Raw genomic sequence first — 23,307 nt, 5'->3', positions numbered from 1 at the left:
AAACAGAGACATGCTAGGAAATTCCTGGAGGCCTGGTATTCCAACTGGAAATCCATCAACAAATAGATTGATCTGGACCCGATATACAAACCACCGGAAAACAAAACCGGAAGTGATGCCAACCACCCCAGCAAACCGAGGCACATAAATAACAAGTGGGACAGAACACCAGCCCTTCACTGGAGGCACACTGACAACGTTACCTAGCAGGGTGATGAAACATCTGCAATCAAACACACTGTCTCAGCGAGCAAGTCTAAAACATCATCCACAACCTGAGCTGCAAATCTTCTCAAAAACTTCACCACCCTACTTGCAGCTCTGTTGCACTGAACTTTCCGAGGACTGCATCGGGAGTCCATAATTCTCAATCCAGGCCTGTGCTGTCTTAGTGAGGATAAGAGCAGCAGAATTAAAAGCAGGCCTCTCAAGACAGTGGCATTGAACCCTGGGATGTTTCCGTTCCGTGTTCTCTCTCCAACAGTCAGTCATACAGCAAGTCTACAGATCCTTTGTTGCAACTCATCGTCATCAGTGCATTGAATCCTTCTAACTCCTTGAACATTAGGTGTCACTGGCTCTTCCAGTCCTCGCTAAAATCTCTCTGTATTTAAAACCTCTGCCAATTCTGACTCCCCTTCCCATCTTTGCAAATTGCTCCAGTCTTGACAACGTGTCCAATCCTGGTATTGTCCTCCTCCTCAAGTCATAACAATAATTTTGACACTTGTCATCTTATCCACTACTTACAGTCCACCACGTCTCTGTGATATCCTCCAGCCCCGACTCACCTCCCCATCTGGACATATATCATCCTCATGCCCCTGCAACACATCATATCACTGTAACTTTCTCCAGTCCCAAGAACACTCCTGCCTCCCGTAACACAGCACCACATGACCTCTGTGACAATTGACCATTCCTACAGACCTTCCTATCTCTCTAAATTTCTCCAGTCTGATAGCTGTTCCTGCCTGTGTAAACTGCTCGAATATATTGCATTCTGAAGCCATTTTAATCCTCCTCATGTTTGCAACCTCGTTCAGAGTGTGCAATCTCTCCTATCGCTACAATGCTTCTCATTCTCCATCCTTCAGGCATTAATTAGTCTTCCTAACTCTTTAACCTCTTGAAGCCACTAAAACCATCCATGTACCTGTAAAATCCTCTTGATTGCCTTCTCTAACTCCAGCCCCGACACCTCTCTTTCTTTCTCTAACGTCCTGCAGTCTGAAGATCCATGCGAACTGTCACCTCATCCAGTGTCTACAATACTTTGTATTACTAACTTCATCCAATTGCAAAAAACATCCTGAACTCTGTAAATTGCAACATGTGAATCCCTCCCTATCTCTGGAATTGGTTGCAGCCCCCATAGCCCTTCACATTGCTGGAACCTTCTTTTGTTCTTGTAACCTTATCCCATTCCAAACCTCAACTTATCTGTATCCTCCTCCTCCTCCTATAACCCTTGTGAACTTCTAGATCTTGTCCAAACTTTGTAATGCTCTGTATGTTGCATCATCTTCCAAAGCTGTCAACTGTCTTTCTCTCTCAAACCTTATGTAGTTGCTGCTCGTCGCCCTCTCTCTGTCAAGTCCCTCGGTCTCCAAAGTGCTACTTGCCAATGTAAACTTCTGCTGTCTAAACAAAGGGCCATATGACTGTCACCTCCTTTTTGCCACTGAAGTTCTCCGTGAATGTTACCTTCTCCATTCGTTATAGCATTCCCTTTCACAGTTACCTCCTCCAGCCCTGAGAACCATTCCTGTCTGTGTAAACTCATATTGCCTGTACAAACCTCTCTTGTACTGTAACCTCCACAGATCCTCTCTATGTCAATTGTGCCAATTGATCACAATCAGTGCCCCCCATCCTTACAACACCAACCGTCTTTGTAACCTCTTCCCCACCCTACAACCCTCCCTTTGTCTGTAATCCCCTCTAGACCCTGTAATCCTTGGCTCTGTTCATAATCATCTTTAGTCCGTAGAATGCATAGTGTCTCTGTCAGTTTCTTCAATCCCTAACATTGTCTGTACCAGTGTAACCTTCTCATGGAGAGAGACAGGGTGAGTTCTATACAAACCCCTACATATCACCCAGGTACTGAAGTGACTCATGAATGCGAGGCAGGTAACCAAGACACAAAACTAAGAAATGGCCCGACAACATTCCCTATCCCTGCGGCTTCTCCCATCAACACAACCCTCCATGCCTGTGTATTCGCTTTGACTCCTTAAACCCTCTCGATCCTTGTAACCTTCACCAGCTCCATTGACTCTCCATATCTGTGAAAAAATCCAGTCGCTTGAACCATCGCCATCCATGTAGTCTCTTCCATTCAGGAGAAACCTCTCTACCTTGAGAACTTTTTTTCATCCCTTGACCCCCTCGCTATTGATGTAACCATCCCCCATCACCACAAACTCACTATTGCCATCACCTGTTGCAGCTCCTCCCTATCTCTGTACACCATCAAGTCTCTACTACCCTTGCGATCATGTCGTTTCATCACTACAACCCTCACAATCACAATAAACTCAACACACTCATCAGTGACAACACACTCCATCTTCCTCCACCCTTCCTTGTGCAAGTAATCTCCTGAGTCATTCAAAACCTTTGTCTGTTATCTCTTTCAAAAACAAAGATGATAATTACTTTTATAACCAAGAAAAGCTTCTACCATCCTCCCTGTCACAGTAACTTCCTCTAACCCCTACATGCCTCCAGTTTTGTCACCTCTTTCAGCCTGTACACCTCTGTGTAACATTGTAATCTTCTCCAGGCTGAATGACTCTCCCTGTGTCTTTAACTTCGACAGTGCTCCACAGTCCTCTTTATCTCTGTAACTTCCTCCAGTCACTCCAACGCTCCCGATCATTGTAGATTGCTCCAGTCATGACAGTTTCCATATGGGGAGAAAGCAGGAAGAGGGAACTGAGCTAAATGATCAGTCGTGATCTGATTGAAGAGTGGAGGAGGCCCATGGGGCTGAATAGTCTACACCTAACCCATTTTCCTATGTTTCTGTGTAACACTGCCTCTCTCCATAACCACCTCTGGCTCCTGCTATCCTCCCTATGTGTAACTTACACAGCCTCTTATCACTGGAACTTTCTTACGCTGCAGAATATTGCCTATATCTCAAACCTGCTCCAGTACCTGCAGTACTCACCGTTTGTTTCTTCCTGCAGCCCAATAGCCTTCCATGTATTCTTTACCTTTAGATGCTGGAATTCTCCCTATTGTGTAACATTATATCCTCCAGTGTCCCGTTCTCCGTGTGCTCCTCCAATCCCTATAGCCACCCCTGCCTCTGTGACCTCGTCCCACACGCTCATACCTCTTACAACATTGAAACTTTCCCTATCTCTGTTACCTTTTCCTGCTCCTTTAAACCTGTCTGATGCTCTGTAGCTCATCAGCCCACGCTGTGTATGCAATCTGAACCAGCCTCTGTTGCGCTCCTTTATATCTGTAAACTCCTCATTTTCCTGCAAACATCTATCTCCAGTAAAGTCCTCCAGCCCCTGTCTCACTCCCCATCTGTCAGGCCTCCTCCAGTCCCTGCAAACTCTGCAGCCCACAGTCTTTCGAACCTCCCCCAGGCCCAATAAATCTCCCTACACTCTGTACACTTTTTGTAGCCGTTGCAATGTTCCATTTCTCTGTTTGCTCCTCCCCTGCCTAGAGCCCTGCCATTCTTTGTAAACCAGCATCTCAAACACTGTCTCTTTGTGTAATGCTGCAATGTGTTCCCTATTACTGTAGCTTAAAAATGTCCCCCTCTCTGTAAATAGCTCTGCAAATTTCACCCATCCCTACAACTCTGTGTCTCAGGAACCCATCCAGTTTGTTCAATGCTACTTTATCTGTATAACTGTCTCCAGCCCCTATTGCTGTTTCTGTCTCTTTGAAGACACTTTTGGACTCCAGCCGTCCCATCTAAGTCTTGCTTCATCTCTACATTGCATTTCTTCAGTCGCTACAGGTGTCCATTTCTGTTTTGGATCCTATTTTCTGTGTACAATGCACCATTCCATAAAACAATCCCTGTTTTTGTAAAGCACCCCCATCCTGTAAGCGTCCTTATCTCTGCAAACTGCTCCAGCCCTCCTAACCTCCCCCTCTCGATGAACTCGTGCAGCCCCTACATCTCTTTTTCTTGATGTGAACTCCTCTTAGTTCTAAGATCCTGTCTACCTATGAAATCTCGTCCACTTAGCACAGCCCTCCCAACCTTGACATCTATTGACGTCTGTGTAATCTCCTCTACTCCTGACAACCCTTCCTATTTGTATTACCGCATTCAGTTAAAATATAAAACGTATACATTTTATATAAATTTCCAAGTTCTAAGTTGGAGTAAGGCCAACTTTGACCCTATTGGGCAAGAACTTCCAAAAGATGATCAGGAGAGGTAATTCACAGTTAATGGGATGCTTGGAAGGTGGGAGGCCTTCAAAAATGAAATAAGGAGAGTCCAAAAACAGCATGTTCCTGTTCATGTGAAGGGCAAGGCTGGTAAATGTAGGGGATACTCGTTGACTGGAGAAATTGAGGATCTGGTCAAGAAAAAGAAGGCAGCACATGTCGGGTATTGACAGCAGGAATTGGGTCAGTCCCTCGACGTATAAGGGCAGGAGAAGTACACTCAAGGGAAATTGAGAGGGTGTAAAACAGACATGAGCCATCTTTGGCAAATAGGGTTAAGGGGAGTCCCAAGAGATTCTGAAACTACATTTGGGACAAAAAAGCAACGAGGGAGAAAATAGGGCCCCTTTAAAGATCAACAAGGCTGTCTGTGTGGAACTGCAGGCTGAGATAGTGAATGAGTATTTCACATTAGTCCTTACTGCAGAGAAGGATATGGAAGTGAGAGAACTTGGAAACATAAATCATGAAATTGTCCATATTACACAGGATTAGGAGGTGGACATCTTAAAATGCATAAAGGTAGTAGATAGGTCCCTGGCATCTGATCAGGTGTTATCCACAAACTCAGGGAGAGGCGAGGGAAATAATTGCTGGGCCCTGTGCTGAGATATTTGTATCACTGATAGACACTGGAGAGGTGCCAGAAGACTGCCTGGCGAATGTGTTGCTGTTCTTTAAGAAAGGTGGTAAGGAAAAGCCAGGGAACTATCGACCCCTGAGCCTGATGTCAGTGGTGGGTAAATTGTTGGAGGGGATTCTGAGGGACAGGATTTGTATGCGTTTGGAAAAGCAAGGACTGCTTAGGGATAGTTAACATGGCTTTGTGAGTCAGAAATCTTGTCTCACTAACAATATTGAGGTGTTTTTTTTTGATGAAGTGACAAAGATTGCTGAAGGCAAAGCAGTGGACATTGTCTGTCTGGCTTCAGCAAGGCATTCACCAAAGCTCCACATGACAGACTAGTTATCAAGCTTCGATCAAATGGAATCCAGGGAGAGTTAGCTATTTGAAACAAAATTGGTTTGAAGGCAGGAGACAAGATCATGGTGGGGGGGCGGGGGGGTGGTCTATTTTTGGTCTCGAGGACTATGAACAGCAGAGTGCTGCAGGGATTGGTGCTGGTTCCACTGCTTTTTTTGTCATTGATACAAATCATGTGGAATGAATATTGGAGGAATGGTTAGTAAGTGTGCAGATGACTCTAAAATTGTTGTTGTAGTAGACAGCAAAGAAGTTTACCTCCAAGTACAATGGGAATTTAATCAGATGGGCAATGGGCCAAGGAGTGCCAGAAGTGAAAATCAGGGCAGGGCTTAATCACTTAATGAGGAGGCCCTGGGAACTGTTATGCAACAGGGGCTCCTTGGTGCATGTGCACAGTTCCTTGAAGGTGGATTGCAGGTCTACAAGGTAGTGAAGATGATATTTGCTATACTTGCATTTATTGGCCAGTACATTGAGTGTTGGAGTTGGGAGGTCATGTTATAGGCTGAACAAGGCATTGATTATGCTGCTTTGGGAATACTGTGTACAGTTCTGGTCTCTCTGCAATAGGAATGATGCTGTTGAACTGGGCAGGCTGCAGAAAAGATTTACGAGCATGTTGGAAGTTTCGAGCTACAGGGAGAGGCTGAATATGCTGGGGCTATTTTCCCTGGAGCATTGAGGGCTGAGAGGTGACCTTCTAAAAGTTAATAAAATTATGGTGGGCAGAGAGTGAATAACTCAGGTTGTTTTCCCAGTGTAGGGGAGATGAGAACTAAAAACTGGTTTAAGCTGAGAGGGAATGTTTTAAAAGGGAAAGCGGGTGGTGCCTGTATAGAATAAGCTGCTAGAGGAACTGGTGGAACCTTGTCAATTACCCATCCAGATATCTTTTAATGTTGTATGTCAATAGGGAGGGTTTAGAGGAATATGGGTCAAATGCTTGCAAATGGGATTAGATTAATTTAGGATATCTGGTCAGCATGGACAACAGGGATTGTTCCATGCTGTACAACTCGGACTAAGCATTTTTGTGTTTTCATTTCAGATTTCCACAATTTTACTTCTGCACTGTTCTTAACCTTTCAATCCCTCTGAAAGACTGAGTTACAGATTTATACAATGCCTGTTCTTCCTCCCTGGCTCTCCCACCTCTCTTTCGGTAATTTTGTGCAAACACTGACTTGAATACCTTACCTGGAGGATACTTATGAATGGATTTGTTCTATTGATAATCCAACATATTCCCCAAGTGTCGCTCCACAAATGTCCAGAGGACTTCTCAGTTTCACAGTCTGTTTTCTCTTCTGGTTTCTCACTCATTGCATTTACTTTCTGTTTGAAAGCTTAGCCTGCAGTTAGAGAATTCAAACTGTTCCACATCCAGGTCTGACAGTCACTTTATTTATCACAACCCAATTATCTCAGGATTTTGAACATTGAAGGAGAAAGCAGCACTCACACTTGGAGAAATGCAAATGATTTGTGTGTCAAAGAGTCTGTGAAGATTCATCTGAAATGTCCTAACACCAGCGCAGTGACACTGGGGAGAGACTGTGGAAATGGACAGATTGCAGGAAGGAATTTCTTCATCCATCCCAGCTGGAAACTGACCACCAGAGTCACACTGGAGAGAAACCATTCACCTGCTCTGATTGTGGAATGTGATTCACTCAGTCATCTAACCTGCTTAAACACCAGGGAGTTCACACTGGAGAGAAACCATTCACTTGCTTGGAATGTGGGAAAGCATTCACTCAGACAACTCAGCTGCTGATACACCAGCAAATTCACACTGGAGAGAGACCATTGGCCTGTTCTGTGTGTGGGAAAGTTTTTCTGACTCGAATTCCCCTCTGACACACCAGCAAGTTCACTCTGGGGAGAGACCATTCGTGAGCTCTGACTGGGAAAGCATTCACTTAGTCATCCAAACAGTCACAAAGAACCACAGTTGAAGCATTTTGCTATCACTCTCATGATCAAATGAACCTTAGTTTTGGGCTGTTTGTACTGATGTTACTAATTTACTGCTCAATTAAAGGTGCTGGTATTGTGAATAAAAGGTTAATAACAGTTGTCTATCTGTCAGGTGGAGCTTGGAAATAGTCACGTCATGACACATTGACACATTCACACTGACTAAAGACTATCCACCAGCACATTATGTGAAAAGGGATTTCCTGGTTCATCAGGATTGGTTAACTAGTAGCAAACTTGAGTAACTGTTGGTTTTTTTTGATTCTGCTGTTAGCTATCTCCAAACCAGGTATTTTTGGGCTTGTTTCTGGAGATCATAGAATCCCTCCAGTGTGGAAGCAAATGACTTGGCCCATCAAGTCCACACTGAACCTATGAAGAGTGTCTTACCCAGACCCTGTCTGCGTCAGTTTCCTCCCACAGTCCATAAATGTGCAAAATAGGTAGATTGACTACGCTAAATTGCCCTTAGTGTCTTGTGTGCAAAATGCAAGGACAGAGTAGGGTGTGAGACTGGATGGGATGCTCTTTAGAGAGTTTGTGTGGACTCAATGGACAGAATGGCCATCTTCCACACTGTAGGAATTCTATGATGATCTCGATGGCCCTTTATTTATTAGTTATGTCTGCACACCTTTTACAATTACAGATCCTATTGTTCTCCAGACACGTTTCAACTTTTAATAGGTATTTGTTGATTTGGAAACAATGGTAATGTTTCCTTTTGATTTTTGCCCACAAAATGAAAGTTTTAAGTCTAAACAAAAGATTGGGAGGAGTCCAGTACTATATCCCCGATTGCATTTTCCCAATCGGCTATGAAGCCTGGTGACCATTGTGACTCTGTTCGCGGGGGGCGGGGAATGCAGTCTCTTCAGATCTTTACCTGTTGTCCATAGCAGTGATGGATTTCATGATGAATACGTATACACAAGATATCACACAATGTCTTGGTTTATTTTCTGTTTAGTCTGTTGTACTTTAATGGTCAAGGGCTGGTCAGCAGCTATGGCAACAAACATGTGTTTTGACCAAATGGTCACGTCTCAAAGTCTCAGGGAAACAGTTTTTCAGTCAGGGCAAGGGAGACAGGATTAAGTCAGGAGATCCTGATAATGGTATGGGGACGTAGGTTTGAATCCCACCATTCCAGATGGTGGAATTTGAGTTTTAAAAAAAATCTGGAAATAAGAATCTAACGATGACCGTGAATCCGTTGTCATTGTTGGAAAAACCTATGTCCTTTAGGGAAGGAAACTGCCATTCTTATCCAGTAATATCATGATCCCATGAATGATTTTTAAAAAAATTCAAAAAAATCTCCTGCAAATACATTTTTCTCTGTCTTAATTTATTTGACAACTGCCAGTTCAAACTGGTTGATGGTCACTTTCACATTTGATCAACTTGTGTCCATTTCATGGTTGAAACAAAAAAAAATGCATGAATGGAAGCATAGTTGTTCTCGTAGGAACAATGCTTGCTCTGACATATTTCGAAAAAAAAACCTCATCTCACTTATGAGCCAGATATGAAAGCTGACCAGATCCTGATGCTGTGGACTGTGAAAGTGAAATTCTTCACCGTCTTATCCACTAGTGTTGCTATTTCAGGGAGCTATGAACCTCCCAAACTCCTGAACACCTTTGAGAATTTCATCAAACTGACCCCCAATGGCAGGAATGGACAGGGTCAGCTTGGATTGATGAACATAGTTCAGGCTCAACAAGTCTATTGGAGCATTTTGAGAATGTAATTAGGAGTGAGTGTGGCCACCTCTCTGTACTGTAGTGATACAGATCCTCTGATCCGCTTGCCCCAAATGGCTGATATTGATTGATTCCTTGGACATGCTGTGTCAGGATCTCCTGACTTAATCCTGTCTCCCTTGCCCTGACTGAGAACTGTTTCCCTGAGACTTTGAGACGTGACCATTTGGTCAAAACACATGTTTGTTGCCATAGCTGCTGACCAGCCCTTGACTGACTGCTGATAATAACAGTGATAAGCTGCCTGGCTTATGCCTGTGATAAACAACCAGGCAAGACAGGAGCACTGTGAAACATTAAGTTCTAGTTGAGATATCAAAGTGCAAAAATGCCAGGGAAAGGCAGAGATATTGTGGCAGAACACGTCTCAGGTGCTGAAAAGCTTGCAGAGTTCTTACCGAAAGCATGTACTTTGTGGACAGGCAATTCTGTATCTTGATGTAGCATTTTTATTTAACTTCTGGCTCATCTTGCTAGATTTGCAAATATCTCCTGGTCTGGCTAATGTGAGAATTGGCTTGGTCATTTGCAGTTGTGTCCCATGTCAGTGAATTGGTAATCTGATTAAACTCACAGGCCGTGACTTGAGAAAAATAAAGCACACGTTTGATTGGTTGCTGTTGCACTCAAATGAAAAACGTGCATTGTATATGCCATATCCTTTCCTGGCTCAGTGTTTACAAAATCTCTAGTTCAATACATCCCAAGTCGTCACCATCAAAGTCAAAACTAGTGAATACTTCGATTGCTTCATCTTTTGTTTTTTTTTGAAATGCTATTTGTCATGAGGTAGTATTGGCAGGCAATTTTCTTTTACTTCTGATGCCATGTGTGAATATTCAGGGATGGTGTTGGTGGGAAGATGCGACATGCACCACGGATGAGGCACAAACATTCAGAGCAAGTGCTGAGCACGCAGAAAAGGAGAGATTAACGGTTACCTTGGAAAAAGCAGATTTGGAGAAAGTTGGGTGAGAGTGTTGAGAGTAAGCACGTTGGTTGCATGGTGGCTCTGTGTTTAGCACTGCTGCCTCACAGCACCAGGACACGTGTTTGATTCCAGCCTTAGGTGACTGCCTGTGTGGAATTTGCACATTCTCTCTGTGTCTGTGTGGGTTTCCTCAGCGTGCTCCCACAGTCCAAAGATGTGCAGGCTAGGTGGATTAGCCATGTTAAATTACCTGTAGTGTTAAGGGAGAGGTCGATTAGGTGGGGTTTAGGTCTGGCTGGGATGCTCTGAGGTTTGATGTGGACTTGTTGGGCTGAAGGACTGTTATGGTTCCAGAGTGCTGAGCTGCTGGAGATAACAAGGTCTAGAACTGGATGAACACAGCAAGCCAAGCAGCAAAGGAGCAGGAAGTCCGATGCCTCAGGCCTAGATACCCTTCTTCAGTTTTTGATCAGGCTGTTTTTAAAATTGGTTTAACGAGACTGCACCATTCCTAGAAACACTGCAATACCAGGATGATGCATGGAGAGGACAGAGCAAGCTCCTGTTCCAAAAATCGGTTTAATATAGGGTCCTTAAGTAAAGAACATATCTGATATTAAAGCTGATAAGAACTCTTTTTTATTTGAAAAAATATACTTTATTCATAAGATGTACAAAAAAAACACATTCATACACCTACCCAGTCATGCAAGCTGCTCTGGGTTTCCCAGGGCGTACGTACACCAACTAAAGGGGGAAAAAAAACAAAGCAAGAGAATATACACCGGCAGTGTTCACCCCGCACAGTCCCTGTTGGCCCCCTGACCAGTTGGGGAAGGCGCCAGCTGGGCCCAGTTACCAGATCGGGCACTTTTTTCTGTTCTGGACGAGGGGTTTCTTAGGGTGGTCCTTCCCCACCGCGCCATTGGTGGTGGCTGCCCCAGGCTTTAGTGCCTCCCTCACCACGTAGTCCAGGACCTTGGAGTGCGCCAGTCTGCAACATGCGGTCGGGGTCAGTTCTTTCAACTGACAGACCAGCAAGTTGCGGGCAGACCAAAGAGCGTCTTTCACCGCATTGATGGTCCTCCAGGCACAGTTGATGTTGGTCTCGGTGTGCCTCCCAGGAAACAGCCCGGAGAGCATGGACTCCCGTGTCACGGAGTTGCTCGGGATGAACCTCGACAAATACCAGTGCATCCCCCTCCAGATCTCCTGTGCGTAGGCACACTCCAGAAGGAGGTGATAGACAGTCTCGCCGCCCACCCCGCCACAGCTGCGTCGAGGGCAGCGTGCAGTGGCGCAGAGATTCCGGGCGTGCATAAAGGATCTCACTGGCAGAGCCCCTCTCACCGCCAGCCAAGCAACGTCCTTGTGCTTGTTTGAAAGTTCTGGCGATGAGGCATTCTGCCAAATGACTTTGGTAGTCTGCGTGGGGAACCACATGACAGGATCCACCCTCTCCTTTTCCCGAAGGGTCTTGAGGATACTACGTGCTGACCACTGCCAGATGGCCTTATGGTCAAAGGTGTTTCCTTTCAAAAATTTCTCCATGAACGACAGGTGCTACAGGACGGTCCAACGACTCGGAGCATTCTGCGGCAATGAGGCCAGGCGCATCCTTCGCAACACCGGGGACAGGTAGAACCTCAGTAAGTAGTGACACTTGCTGTTTGCGTACTGAGGATCAACGCACAGCTTGATGCAGCCACACACAAAGGTAGCCATCAGGGTGAGGGTGGCGTTCTGTACGCCCTTTCTCCCCATTTTCCAGGTCTTTGTACATGGTGTCCCTGCGGATCTGGTCCATCCTCGATCCCCAAATGAAGTGGAAGATGGCCCAGGTGACCACAGCGGCGCAGGTCCAGGGAATAGGCCAGGCCTGCGCCACATACAACAGTACCGAAAGCCCCTCGCACCTGACAACCAGGTTCTTACTCGTGATGGAGAGGGACCGGAACGTCCACCTGCCCAGCTCCTGCTTCAGTTTGGTGATACGCTCCTCCCAATTCTTAGTGCACGCCCCAGCTCCACCGAACCAAACACCCAGCACCTTCAGGTAGTCTGTCCTGATGGTGAAGGGGATGAAGGAGCAGTCGTCCCAGTACCTGAAGAACATGGCCTCGCTCTTACCCCTCTTGACTTTGGCCGCAGATGTCCAACAGCCTACTCACCGACCGATGATCTGTGCAGAAGACGGCGACGTGGTCCATGTACAGGGAAGTCTTGACCTGAAGGCCTCCGCTGCCTGGGATAGTCACGCCCTTCAGGCTCACGTCCTTCCTGATGGATGCAGCGAAGGGCTCCACACAGCACATGAACAAGGCAGGAGAGCGCGGGCAGCCACGCCTGACTCCAGATCTGACGGGAAAACTGTCCGATTCCCACCCGTTGATCGAGACTGCGCTAACGAAGTTTGTGTAGAGCAGCCAGATCCAATTGCGGATGCCCTCCCCGAACCCCAATTTGGAGAGGACGTTCCTCGTAAGCATGAGGCCCCCTGTTGAAGGCCTTCTCCTGGTCCAGTCTGACGAGGCAGGTGTCCACCCGCCTGTCCTGCACGTAGTCGATTGTATCCCTGATGAATGCGAGGCCCTCGGCGATCTTCCTGCCCGGCACAGCACAGGTTTTGTCAGTGTGAATCAGCAACTCCAGGACAGACCTGACCCGGTTGGCTATGACCTGGGCCAGGATTTTGTAGTCCACGTTCAATAGTGAAATGGGACACCAATGCTTAATTTCTTCCCTCTCCCCCTTCCTTTTGTAAATGAGGGTTATGAAGCCCTTCCCCATGGACTTGCACATTTCCCCTGCCTGAAGCGCATGATCGTACACCTCCAGCAGGTCCTAGCCGACCAGGTCCCACAGAGCGGAATAGCGCTCGACCGGTAAGCCGTCGCTCCTGGGAGTCTTATTCCTCTCCAAGTACTTGAGGGCTCTGGTCAGCTCGTCCAGGGATGTCTGCCGGTCCAGCCACTCCCTCGTTTGCCGTCTAAGACCTCCGTGATAGACAACAGGAGCAACTCGGAGGCCGTGCTGGCCGTGGGCTTCGCATCATACGGTCTGGCATAGAAGGATCTGCTAATCCTCAAAATGTCGGGCCGAGACGATGTCACCGAGCCGTCGTCCTCCTTCAGCCAGCTGAGCACAGAGTTCTCTTTGTGCACCTTCTGAAAGAAGAAGCGCGAGCACATCCTGTCCTGCTCCACGGAGCGGACCCTGGACTGGAAGATTACTCTGGAGGACTCCGCGGCGAAGAGCGAAGCTTGCTGGCACCTCACCTTGCGGAGGTCCTCCGTGACATCGACCCCCATCGACTGCAGAAGGAGCAGGTTCTGCGTCCTTTCCTGGAGTCGCGACAGCTTTCCCCGCCTCTCTCTCACCTTCCGAACACCCTTGAGCACAAATAACCTCTTGATGTTCTCCTCCACTGTCTCCCACCCGTCGCCCAGAGACTCAAGGAGGGGTTTCATGGTTCTCCAACCAGCGTACTCCCTCTTAAGCTCCTTGACGTTCTCTGGGGTCAAAAGAATCGTGTTGAGGTTCCACACCCCCTTGCCGGCCTGCTGGTCATCCTGTAAGTGACAGTTGGCCAGCAGGAGGCAGTGGTCAGAGAACAATACTTTGAGCGGATAGACCCGTGTGGCTGCGACCAGGTGTATCTCTGCTGCGCTCCGTCTGCAGGGGTGCTGAAGACATTGAGCAGCTTGGCGTCCTTCACTGTGCCCAGCAGGAATCTGGACGTGGCGTCCAGTTTACTCTCCCCACCCGCAGTCCCCACGCTGGATCTTCCATCTGCATCGATGATGCAGCTGAAGTCTCCACCGAGAATGACTGGCGTGGATGTAGCCAGCAGGGGTGGAAGCTGCTGCAGGATGGCCAACTGCTCACTCTGTACCGCTGGGGCCCACCAGCACGCTTTCCTCCTTGCCTTCCGGACTGTTGTCCACTCCCCTGGATCAACTGTGCCTCGTCCATCGACTCCGGGTTGTCAGGGGTGGGGGAAAGCGGGGCCTGCAGGGGCGCTTTGCTGGCCTCGAGTCCATCCTGCGTGGCTGGTCCCTCCTGCACGACCTGGCCCTCCTGCACAGTAGGACAAAGGTCTTTGCATGGGCCTGGTGCCTGCCTCTCCTCCCGGTGGGTGGTGGCTTGCCCCACATTGCCCCTGCTAACGAACTGGGCGTAGGTGGTCCCCCGCTGCGGTCACGGCCGGTAGCTGTAGCCCGCTTCCCTGCAAAGGTTGCAGCTTTTTTCCTTTGGGCAATCCTTTGCAAGGTGTTCCTCCTCCTTGCAGTTCCTGCAGATGGTGACTTTGCAGTCGGCCGCCACGTGACCTGACCTACCACAGGCATGGCAGACTTTGGGTTGCCCTGCATAGGTCAGGTAGTCCTTGCTCTGACCAATTGCGAAGCTGGCCGGTGGGTGTATGATGTTCCCGTCCACGCCCATCCTTGGCATCACCGTGACCTGCCTCTTACTTGTCCAGATCGTGAAGGGGTCCAGGATGTTGGTCAGGTCCCGTTCCACCTTCACGTACCTTCCAAGGAAGGTCAGGACATCAGCTGCTGGCACATGCGGGTTGTACGTGTGTACAGTCACCATACGTCTCCTCTGCGCTGGCATCACGAACAGTGGGACAGCGGTCAATGCAGAGAGGGGGCCCTCACCTCCTTTCTCCTTGAAAACCTCCAGGAAGTGCTCACAAAGCTTGGCGCTCCTGAAGGTTACATCGTAAAATCCTCCTCCAGGGAAATCCTGCAGGCAGTAAATGTCCACAGCAGCAAACCCACAACAGTCCAACAGGACCCTCTTCACACAGAAGGTGTGGTCCACAGGTGCACCTTCATCCACCTTCTTTGCGGAAACGTGGATGGTGTTCCGGACCCCCTGACCCAGGGCATGAGCACTTGCTGCAGCCTTCACTGCAGGTTTGCTGCTCCCCTGAACCAGCATTAGGCCAAAGCCAGCATTAAGATCCACCGGTTACAAGGGTGCACAATCAACCTGACATCTTCCTTCCACCTCCTACACAGGCACTCTCTCCTCTTCTCAGTCCACAATGATAAGAACAGGTATAAACACACCCTTGATCTTAGCCAATAACGGCCAACAAGCAATGCCATTGTAATACTGGACTACCTTAGGTCCCAGTTACCTTCCATATTTCCCATCAGCCTGACTGAGTGCAAAGACTTGTAAATCACTGCTGACAGTTTTTACTGTTGTTCCCGTACTCCTGGGTTTCCTAACCGGGGAAAACCGACAGTCGGTTTACACCAGTACTTTTTCAAGACCTTTTCTATAAAAATCTCTTCGCAATGAATGTAGATCATTGGAAATGTACCAATCAGATGAGGTGGGGCATGTCACTAACAAGCCCCATCAACCAACTCCGTGACGACCGGAGGGTCAGTGAGATTGCAGCAACAATCGGTACAGAACCGCACACTCAGAGAATGACCCAGCACAGAGGAAGGTACTTCAGCCTGTCACTGTCTGCATCAGCAGACTTCACCAGTCCCACCCACCATGGTCTTACCGATGCCCTATAAATCTCTCATCATTCAACTCTCTCCTGAGGCTCACAAATGATTCTGCTTCCAGCGCCCTCTCAGGCAGTGCACAGCCGGCAGGAACCACTCGCTGAAGACATTGGGTCTATCTCCCTCGATAAATATGACTCTTCATTGCAAAAAAGGCAAATCACCACCCCTTCCCTCCAAACCCATCCCACCCCATCTGTTTCTTTGGAATGTGTAACTGCCTGCAGTGTCAATGTGCCTGCAGTTGTAAAAGGGTCTGATTTTGTGCTGTTCAATTATGCGCACTAAACAAACTGAACTGTTAGCCATGCAAAAAATGCCTGCCTCTTCCCAAATCAAATTGAAGCAAATACTTGAAACAAATTCTAATTCTGATCAAGTAATATCACTGTCAGGAAGTACTGGATCACAATTATAAACATAATTTCTTAGACTAATCCATCTGATCTGGAATATATTGAACTCTGGTTCCCAAGCCACTCCAACATCCCTCACATCACTCCCATCCCTTCATGGATGGTGGATATTAAGTTCAGTGCATTGAATAAGTCACAAATGGTTTGGCTTCGACTCCAAACATTCCAATTACAATCTGGTAATTTAGAATTGCAAATTAAGATCCAAGAGCTGGAGAGATATAAAGGATGGAAACAGACTGATTGCTGCAACTTAATGAAGTGTGAAGCTGGATGAACACAGCAGGCCAAGTAGCATCTCAGGTGCACTAAAAGCTGACGTTTCGGGCTTAGACCCTTCATCAGAGAGGAGGATGGGGAGAGGGTTCTGGAATAAATAGTGAGAGAGGGGGAGGTGGACCGAAGATGGAGAGAAAAGAAGATAGGTGGAGAGGAGAGTATAGTTGGGGAGGTAGGGAGGGGATAGGTCAGTCCAGGGAAGACGGACAGGTCAAGGAGGTGGGATGAGGTTCGTGGGTAGGAAATGGAGGTGCGGTTTGGGGTGGGAGGAAGGGATGGGTGAGAGGAAGAACAGGTTAGGGAGGCAGAGACAGGCTGGGCTGGTTTTGGGATGCAGTGGGGGGAGGGGAAGAGCTGGGCACATCCCCTCCCCCCGCTGCAACCAGCCCCGCTCATCCCCTCCCCCCACTGCATCCCAAAACCATCCCAGCCTGTCTCTGCCTCCCTAACCTGTTCTTCCTCTCACCCATCCCTTCCTCCCACCTCAAGCCGCACCTCCATTTCCTATCCACTAACCTCATCCCACCTCATTGACCTGTCCATCTTCCCTGGACTGACCTATCCCCTCCCTACCTCCCCACCTATACTCTCTCCACCTATCTTCTTTTCTCTCCATCTTCAGTCCACCTCCCCCTCTCTCCCTATTTATTCCAGAACCCTCTCCCCATCCCCCTCTCTGATGAAAGGTCCAGGCCTGAAACGTCAGCTTTTAGTGCTCCTGAGATGCTACTCGGCCTGCTGTGTTCATCCAGCTTCACACTTTATTATCTTGGATTCTCCAGCATCTGCAGTTCCCATTATCTCTGATTGCTGTAACTTGTCTATTCGGACCAGATATCCTAAATTATTTTACTCCCATTTGCCAGCATTGGGCCCGTATCCCTCTGTCCCCTTCCTATTCATTTACCAATCCTGATGCTCTTTAAAAGCTGGGATTGTACCGCCTCCTCCATACATGCAGCATTCTCTAAATGTAAAACTGTCCCTCAGGTCCCTTTTAAATCTTTCGCCTCTCAACTTAAACCCTTGCTGTCAGGTTTGGATTTCTTTCCCTGAGGAAAAGATATTGGCAATTCACCCCATCCAAGTCCTTCATGATTTTATAAACCTCTATAAGGTCACGCCTCAGCCTTTGACGTTCCAGGGAATCAGCCCCGGCCTATTCAGCCTCCATTCCCTGTAGCTCAAACCATTCAATCCAAGCAGCACCCTTGTAAATCTGTTTTTTTTCTGAAACCTTTCAACTAAACAACTTAACTGTAGCAGGGATATTATAACTGAGTGCAGTATTCTAAAAGTGGCAATGTTCTATACATCTGCATCGTAACATCCAAACTCCTATACTGAACACATTGATCAATAAAAGCAAGCATGCCAAATGCCTTCTTCGCCACCCTGTCTAACTGTGGCTCCGCTTTCAAGGAACTATGCATCTGCACACCAATGTCTCTGTTTGGTGACACTCCCCAAGGCCCTACCATTAAGTTATAAGTACTGCCCTACCAGTTTGCCTTACCAAGTTGCAACACCTCACATTTATCTAAGCTCTATCTGCCTCTCCTTGGCCCATTGGCCCATCTGATCAAGGTCCCGTTGTATTCTTGAGATAACATTCTTCACTGTCCCGAACAACATGAATTTTGGGGCCATCTGCAAACTTACTAACCATCCCTCCTATGCTTCTATCTAAATGATTTATATAAAATTATGGATAAGCAGTGTCCCAGCACTGATTCTTGTGACACACCCCAGGTCACAGGTCTCCAGTCCGATATATAACACTCCACCATCATTCTGTGCCTCCTGCCTTCAAGCCAGTTTTTGATCCAAACCACTAACTTCCACTGGATTCCATGTGATCTAAGCATTCTACCACGAGGAACCTTTTCAAACACCTTTCCGAAGTGCATCCTAACAATGTTTACCCTCTCTGCCTTCATCAACTTTCTTTGTCACCTCTGCAAAATCCTCAAGTTAATGGGACATGATTTACACCACACCAACACCAGAATCAGATAATTGAGAACAGCACGTGAAGCAAAATATGTACATGAGATAACAAAGCGTGGAGCTGGATGAACACAGCAGGCCAAAAAGCCCACAGCCTCCACAGCCAGCAGCCCCAGAGGAGACAGCCACGCTGAGTCCTGCCGAGTTTGCACCATCCCCCCTAGACCTCCCCCTCACTGAGGTCAAATGGTCAGTCCTCAAGAGGGGGCTCACCTTTATCCCCCTCCACACACACATCAATGAATACCACTCACGTTTGGACATCGAGCAGTTTTTCGGCTGCCTTCACCGCTCCAACTATTTTCTCCTCTCTCCCTCTTTGATCCGCCTCTCCCTATTTATTTCAGAACCCTCTCCCCATTCCCCTTTTCTGATGAAGGGACTAGGCCCGAAACATCAGGGTTCGTGCTCCTAAGCTGCTGCTTGGCCTGCTGTGTTCATCCAGCTCCACACTTTGTTATCTCGGATTCTCCAGCATCTGCAGTTCCCATTATCTCTGATACAAAATGTGTACATTACTGGTTAAAAATACTGAAATAATTTCATTGTCTTCAACTTTAAAATCAAATGCTGGAGTCTGCAGCTCAAAAGATATCAGTACAACTGGGGTCAGAGGAAACCCACAGTTCATGAAATGCCCATGAATTAAGGTGATGCCACTAAGCAATTGCCTGTGTGTGATAACATCTCTCACTTGAACACAGAGCATTCGGGTCTGCACAAACAGCTGGTGTGCACAAAGGACGTGAGGGTCTGTGCCGATTGAAAGGAGATTGATCAGAATGACTCAAGAACTGAGGGATATTAGTTGTAAGCTCAGGTTGGAGAAAATGAAGTGTTCTGCACAACGTAAAGGAGACTGAGATGATCTTTGACAAAGGTGTCTAGGTTTATGACAGATTTAGATAAGGTAGGTAAATAGCAGCTGTTCCTCTTCACTGATCGTAAAAAAAAATTAGAAACAGAGATTTGAGATATTGGGCAATAGTTACTGGGAGATGAAAGGAAGGAACTTAACATTACTTTTATTTGACTCAATTACTGACATTCAAAGACCAATAATATCCAGTGCTGATCTGCAAATCCTTTTCTAACACTCTGAAGCTCTGAACTTCATTTCCTTCATCTGCTCAAACACTGTACTGCAAAACAAAAACTTTGCTCCTTATTGAAACATGCAGGTTTTTTGGAGGATTAACAGGTTGCTTGCAGAAAGATTGGTTCCCTTCTCGGACAGTCTAGGACCAGAATACCTCATATCAGAGTGGGGTTTCATATTTAAACCAGAGATGAGGAAGAAATTATTCTCTCAGACAGTTGTGAATTGGTGGAATTCTTTGCAGCAGAGGTTTGTTGTGGCTGGGTCAATAAGTATATTTAAGGCTGAGATCGACAGATCTTTAAGCAATAAAGGTATCAAGGATTATGGGGAAAGACAACAAAGTGCAGATCAGATTGAATCTCATTGAATGGTAGAGCAGAGGTGATGGTCTGAATGGTTTCTTTCTGTTTGTAAACTCAATGGTCTTGAAATGAGGCTGCAAAACTCTCCGCAGTAAAATGTGCAAAATGAAAAATGCATGGAACCCTTCAGAAAGCTGAACCAAGGTGAGACATGGAAAGGGCAACACAAATGATAGTCAATGTGGCTGATTGATCCGGAGTGATCTGTTTACCACGGTAAACAGGAAAACTGGTCTTCAGCTCTCACATTGAGCTCGACTCAAAGTTTTGGCAAAGATCTATAGCTCAGTTTGTGGGTGAGTTGTTGACTTGTTCGCCGAGCTGGCTTGTTCTTGCTCAGATGTTTCATCACCATGCTAAGTGACATCATCAGGAGAGCCTCCGTTGAAGCAGTGTTTTTCTCCTCTGCTTGGAATTTATACTGTTTGCTCCGTTATGGTGAGTAGTGTCATTTCTGGTTTTGATCTGTGTGGGTTTGTATAGGTGTCCAATTCTTTATGTTTGCTGATTGCATGATGGCTGGAGAACGATGCCTCTAAGAATTCCTGTGCATGTCTATGTTTGGCTTGGGCTACTATGGTGACCTTGTCCCAGTTGAACTAATGGCCTTCATTGTCTGAGTGTCTCGATATGAAGGAGAGTTTGTCATTCCATTTTGCTGCTGGTTGAAGTTTTTGAATTCCAGTGTCTAGTTTCATTCCTGTCTGTCCGATGTAATGTTTACAGTCGTAATTGCATGGTATTTTGTAAACCACATTGGTTCTGCATGTTGTGGGAATGGGATCTTTAATTCTTTTAAGTTATTGTCATTGAGTGGCTGTGGGCATGTCGGCCACCATGATTCTGAGTGGGCTGCGGGGTCTTGTCGTCACTTGCAATATATTCTTGATGTATGACAGTGTGGCCAGTGTGTGAGGGCGTACTGTGTCCTTCTATTGTTGTCTGTTTAACATCGGCAGCCTCACCAAAATTCCCTCACACAAGGTATTGCTGCAGAAGACCAGATAATCCCAGTTCCCAGGCCTGGAATCAGAGCCTCAGTAGCCCAGCCGCGAAGATACAACGGGAAATGAGGGATGGCAATGAGCGCACAGGGCTACTCTGTAGTCCCTATTACACAATCGGTGAGTGTGTCGTCCTTCTACGATGGTACAGAGGTGCGTAAAATGCCGAGGCTGTGAGCTTCAACCTCACCCAGAGATGCTTTTATTGACACGGAGCAGGGATTATTGGGTCATTGGGCTGTGGGAAATATCACAGAGCAATATTGGTCAAAACAGAATTTGAAAAAGGACGAACTTCTTTTGTTGGATCTTGAACTGTCCCAGAGAAATGGCTCAATTATCAACCATATTAGAGATTGCTCTCCCATCCGCTGAGAGACTCCCCCTGCCTGTTAAACTCAATATTTGTATGTCTATCTCTGTGTCTTTTAAAATTTGATTTTTATTTCATATCCACGACCTTTTCATTGGAACCAGTTGAATTTTCATGTGTTTGACACCATTATGGAGAGGAAGTGAAAAAACCTAACAGCTGTGGGTTGTGACAATGGAAGGCAGAAGGGTGAGAAAAGGATGATCAAGAGAGTGGGGAACGATGATAGCCTTCAGATGAATTTGAATGTCATAGTTCACAATCCAGGGAAAGTTATCACCCACAGATAAATAACAATGAGAAATATAACAAAGACAGAATTTGCTGGTGAAACTCAGTAAGTCTGACGGCATCTGCGGAGAGAAAGCAGGGTTAATGTTCCCAGTTCAGTGACCCTTCTTTGGAATGAGGGAAGTAACTGTTGGTTTAGCGTTTACCAAAAGTTCAGTCAAATTATGCGTCTGCCCACCTGTGTGGGTTGCTGGTCTGCTTGGCCCCTTTGACATTGTGTGCCTGTTAGTCATACATTTGTGTGCGCTTGTGGGGGCGGGGGGTGGTGTAGAGGGAGCATGCTGGGCCCATTACCCAGATGGTCACTGGATTGAAACCATTCTCTGCTGCTTACAACAAATTGATGTTTGTTAACAGCTAAGTTAATTTTGCTCACATTGTCTCTGCATCAGCTTCTTGCTGTCAGTAACCACTTCAATCTACATTTAAAACGCGTTTATCCTGACATGGACACACACTGTAAATGTTACAAACATGCACCAGCTGGTACTTTTTCCTTTCACTCAATCCCTTTCTCAACAGGAACCAACACCGGTGTGATGGTCCAAATGGCCTTCTCCTGTTCTCTGTCACTCTGGGATGATCTGAACAGTGAAAGTTATTCTCTACAGTAAGGCAATACAGCGAAGAGATAGCAGTGCAGTGGTGATAATCCCTGGGGACTGAGACACAGCAGCTGCTGGAGTTTGAATTCAATGAATAAAATCTGGAAAGTAAACATGAATTTCAGGAATAGAGGCCGTGACTTTAATTTCCTGAAATCCTATTCATTCATGTCCCTTTGGAAGGGAAGTCCTTGCATGGTCTGGCATACAAGTGACTTGAGGCCCACAACAACATGGTTGATCCCTATCTGCTGTCTGACATCAGTTCAAGGTAAATTAGGGATGAACAACAAATGCTGTCCTGACCAGTGATACCCACCTCCTATGGGAGAATAAGGAAGAACAAAAACACATTCACAACAAGAAAAAAATAGGCCTTCTCTCTGCATTGACTTGAATTCACCTGATCGCCCAATCTGGACAGAGACAAGGACACCCACAGCACAGAGAAATCGGGGAACTGTGCGGACTGAGGGAAGGATTCAATTACCCACTGAGGTGGAAACTCATTTACTCAGGTGTACTGGGGCGAGGTTGTTCACCAGTCCCATGTGTGGGAGGGGATCATTCAGAAAAATAAAATCTGGAGCCACCCACAAATTCACATATGGTTATACTCTGCTGTTATAGCTGCTGCGAATTCCCACCTAAGAAGGAACCATATCTGGATACCTGTTTCGAGTGGAAATCTGAGGGTTACTCGACCTGAAAGATTATCTCTGTTTTCTCTCCACAGATGCTGCCAGTTCTACTGACCTTTCCAGTAATTTCTGTTTTTTATTTGTTTCTGATTTACAGCAATTGCAGTCCTTTCAGATTTTAATACGGTGGAGGTCCATTGTTTTCTGATGTACAACCATCATTAAAACCTAGTTGTAGAACCCATAATTTAGAATAAATATTAATGTAGTTGTCCATGATGAAGAAAACCGTGGACTGCAGGGAGTTATCAATTAAGTGGAAAGATAAAATGGTGAACGGAATTGAATCCGGAGAAGTGAGTGATAATGAATTCAGGGAGACTGAACTATGAAAGTGAGGAATAGTTAGTGGTGTAGAGGAACAAACAGACCTTGGAGTGAACATTCACAAATCCCTGAACATGGTTGAACAGGAAGATCAGGTGGTTGAGAGGGTTTGACGTATTTTGTATGCACATTATTCTGCTGATAGTTCCAATTCAGTTTCTCATCAATATTAGCACCCAGGATGATAAT

General features: G+C 46.5%; 1 pseudogene; it reads right to left on the bottom strand.

Annotated features, from left to right (window-relative positions):
- Positions 1–10,603: 10,603 nt before the first annotated feature.
- LOC125450272 (U2 spliceosomal RNA) lies at positions 10,604–10,763 on the bottom strand (annotated as a pseudogene).
- Between the last annotated feature and the right edge of the window lie 12,544 nt (positions 10,764–23,307).

Source organism: Stegostoma tigrinum, unplaced genomic scaffold, assembly GCF_030684315.1.
Source record: "Stegostoma tigrinum isolate sSteTig4 unplaced genomic scaffold, sSteTig4.hap1 scaffold_116, whole genome shotgun sequence".
In the NCBI taxonomy this organism is placed as follows: Eukaryota; Metazoa; Chordata; class Chondrichthyes; order Orectolobiformes; family Stegostomatidae; genus Stegostoma; species Stegostoma tigrinum.
Note: the sequence above shows the minus strand (reverse complement) of the source record. Positions and strands in the feature narration are given on the sequence as shown.